Source organism: Vicia villosa, unplaced genomic scaffold, assembly GCF_029867415.1.
Source record: "Vicia villosa cultivar HV-30 ecotype Madison, WI unplaced genomic scaffold, Vvil1.0 ctg.001603F_1_1, whole genome shotgun sequence".
Taxonomy (NCBI): Eukaryota; Viridiplantae; Streptophyta; class Magnoliopsida; order Fabales; family Fabaceae; genus Vicia; species Vicia villosa.
This window is the reverse complement of record NW_026705672.1, coordinates 88,914-92,599: the sequence shown is the minus strand read 5'-3', so window position 1 is coordinate 92,599 and position 3,686 is coordinate 88,914. Positions and strand designations below refer to the sequence as shown.

At 34.3% G+C, this 3,686-nt stretch overlaps 1 long non-coding RNA gene across 1 annotated transcript; it reads right to left on the bottom strand.

Moving 5' to 3' along the window:
* Window positions 1-314: 314 nt before the first annotated feature.
* On the bottom strand, window positions 315-1,207 carry LOC131635974 (uncharacterized). The gene is made up of 2 exons (XR_009293919.1): window positions 1,078-1,207; window positions 315-581 (listed from the first exon to the last, which is right to left on the bottom strand). It is a non-coding gene; the product is annotated as an uncharacterized LOC131635974 (long non-coding RNA).
* Between the last annotated feature and the right edge of the window lie 2,479 nt (window positions 1,208-3,686).

The following is a 3,686-nucleotide window of genomic DNA, read 5'->3' as shown; positions in this document are numbered from 1 at the left end:
CGCGACTCTTGGTTTATGGATTCATTATGGTGAAGAATTGATTCATATGGATTATTTGAAAATTGGTACAAGTCTGAAACAATTCATGGAAATTTCACTGAAATTGCAAGGAATATCTTTTAGTCCATTTGTTGAAAGATTATTTCAAGTATGGTTTAAAACCATAAATTCAAGAATTAGAAGTTCATTGGTGCAAGAACAAACTTCACTACTTCAAGAATATTCCACCATTTACTTTTGAAAAAGGATCATTCAAAGGAATTCAAGAATTGATTAGAGACATAGAAAATTGCATTTGAAATTCATTCAAGAAATATTCAAGTTCCATACAATTTCATTCAAGATTCTAAAAGAATATTTCCAAATGGAATTCTTTTACATAAAACAAGTTCTAAGTTACACATGGATTACAAAAGGAACTTTATCTAAAGTTCAAGAATTACATCATTTCAAGAATACAAAGTTCATACATTTTCAAGTTGGAATGAATTACAAGAAAAAAGAAAAAAACTTCAAAGACTTTCTTGAATTCTTCATTCTTCAAAGTCTTCATTCTTCAAGTTCAAATTTCTTCATTCTTTCTTCAAAGATCCTCATGCAACATGAAAAAAGAAACAAAAAAGGGGTGAAATTAGCAAAAGTCAAAGAATGTCAAAGAGAGATTTTTATGTCATAAAATTATGCAACTTAGAGATATCATAAAATGACATAAAAATTTACACACATGGCTTATATCATGAGAATATCTTTGCATAATGACATAAGGAATATATTCTTATTCTTATTCTTATTCTTGCAATGATGAAGAATATATTCTTATTCTTATTCTTGCAATGATGAAGAATATATTCCTATTCTTGCAATGACCATAACATTCCAATCAAGTTTCCTAATTCCTAACACATCCTAAGCTTTGCCTATAAATAGGAAATGATCTCTTTGAAGCAAAGGACACAAAAAGCAACTTAAGTTCTTGCTTTCTCTCTTCTCTCTATTGCTCATATTCTCAAGCCAAGAGAATCTATATTGAAAGAGAGTGTTCTAGTTACAAAAAAGAAGGGAGGTAAGTCTTCATACCTTGCTTGCTAGCAGCCTTCAACGATGGCTCCCATCTTCGAGCCTCCATAGATGAATCTTCAACATCTTCGCCACAAGTAAGCCTCTTTTCTTTCACTCTCCATATTTCCATTTACCGTTGATTGTACCTGCAGCAGTTCAAAATCCAGCATACAATCAACAATAGTCCAGAGTCACGGTTCAGCAACATCAACAGTTCATCACGGTTCTGAACCGTTTGAACAACAACAACAGTTGCGACAGCAATTCTGAGGTAGTAATGGCTAAAATTCAGTAAAACAACAACAATTTGCAGCAAGCAGAAGGAATAAGGAACGTACCACAACAATTGAACCGGCGAAATCCTCCTCGCCGCAAGTAAGTCGCTTCCGCTTTCACTGTCAATATCACTGTTAATTTTTACAGTAAATATATTCTTGTACATCACTGAAAATCGAAACAGAGAGGGTAAGCTATCGATTGATCCATCATCACAAAAAGGATAAAGAATGAATAAATTTGTTTTACCTTAAGTTGCGATAAATTGTTGTTTGTTGTCCGAGAAAATCGTAAGCGAAATAAAGAACACTGCTGTTGTTTTTTTTGTTCAAGACTGAGAGAGAAAGAACCGTGAGAGTGAGGGATTCGGTTGTTGTTGTTGTTCAACCGAGGGCGCAAGAGAAACCGAAAGCGATGTTGTTGTTATTCACTACAGGTAAAAATTGAAACAGAAAAAAGAGCTATTACCGAGCTATCATCAAAGAAGAAACAGGAACTAAATTGGAGGAATAAGATACCTGGGTTCATATTTGAGTTTCTCCAAGCTTTTCTTCCATGGCTACCTTTGTTAGCGCTGCTCAGTGAGAAATTATCGTGAGAGAGACAGTAGCGAAAGAGGGAGTGAACCGAGGGAGAGTTTAAGATTGTTGCTTTTGTTGCTGTTCCGAACACAGAGAAAGAACGATCGAGAGAGAAGAGAGTATTTGTTTTTCTCTTTTCCCTCTTCTGGTTTTGTCGTGAGAGAGAGATAGACCACGGAGCAAGAGAGAGCTGAGAACGATTCAGAGAGAAAGATAATCGGTTGGAGGAGAACCGATAGCCTTTGAGAGAAAATCGCGAGAGAGAGCGAAACTGAGAAATTGAGGGGGGGCTGCCATTGTTAAACATCGTAAAAGATGAGGGAAGTTTCAGAAAAAAAGCAAGAGGGAGCGTTGCCTCTCTTTTTCTATTTCGTTTAGGGTTTTCAAAACCCAGCTCCCTTGTTTACAAGAGTTGGGCGAATCCGGGTCACACTGACCCGACCCGGTTCGGCCCAACCTTCCTTTTTTTTATTTATTTTCTTATGCAGCTTTCAGTTTTGGGCTTCTCACCCCCAATCTGTTTTTTTAACCTCTGGCCCAATCATTAAGTTTTTTTTAACTATTTCTTTTAGTTTTCTTTAAGAAAATTGTTTGCATTAAAAAAACTTAGTATTTAATATAGGATTTTATTTTTATTTTCTAATCCTTATTAAAAATGACAAAAAATATGTTTTTAATATTTTCATATGTTAATAAGTGTGTTTTTTTTTATTTATTAAAAACTCCAAAAAAATATATTAGATGCATATTTAAGTTTGTGTTTCTAATTATTTTCTTCTTTTCATGAAAGACCACAAAAATATCTTCTTTTAGAATTAATTTCTTTTGAATTTAATATTTTCTTATAATTCTGTGTAGTTAATCATTTGAATTTATATTTGATTACTGTTGCACATTTTACTTGAATTTTCTCACTTTATCCAAGACTTCGAGATTATTTCTCTGTTGTCTTTTGGATTTGTCTGTTTGTTTGGTCTTCCATTTGCTGTAGTAATCTATAAACAATTACTGGATGATCATGGAATGCTGAAAGCTGTGAGCTTATTCGATATTTTTTCTGCTGGTGTGGATGCCTAACATCTGAAGATCACGGTAACACCTCAAACTCAGAAATCCAATTTTCTCATTCTTCGAGGTAAGCCTAAAACTCAATCAACTGTTTTCACAACAGTAATCAATTCACTTTCAAATCACCCATTGTTTTTCAAAACGATGTGGGGGCCTCTCGAATATTAGAGAGTATAAGACCCACTCTTTTTCCTTTTTACAGTTTTTCTTTGTACAGAAAACTCTTTCAAAACAATACTTTTCAAAACAATCTTCAAACAATCTTTCAAAAGCGAAACCTCGCGTCTGTAAATAAAACAGTCAACCATGTTTTGTGAATAAAACACGGGCCTCCACGTAGGTATAAGTCCCAAGCCCCTTTTGTACATACCCATTCCTGTACACACACTGTTTTGTACATATCTCGATCAGTTTGATTTTTAACTTTGAATAACAAACCAAAAATGAAGGTTTTTCTTTAAATCTTCCCAAAAATACCATGGGCCTCCATGTAGGTATAAGTCCCAAGCCCCTTTGTAAATACCTGTTTACATAGCTGTGAATAAACTCAAGTGGACCTCTCCCCGAGTGTGAGTCCCGAGCCCCTGTGTATACAAATGGATCATGCTTACAGGTATATTTCCTTCATAAACTCCATTATATACACACACTTTGTCATATATATATAATTGTTCATACCTGTTCATGTTTGTTCATACTTGT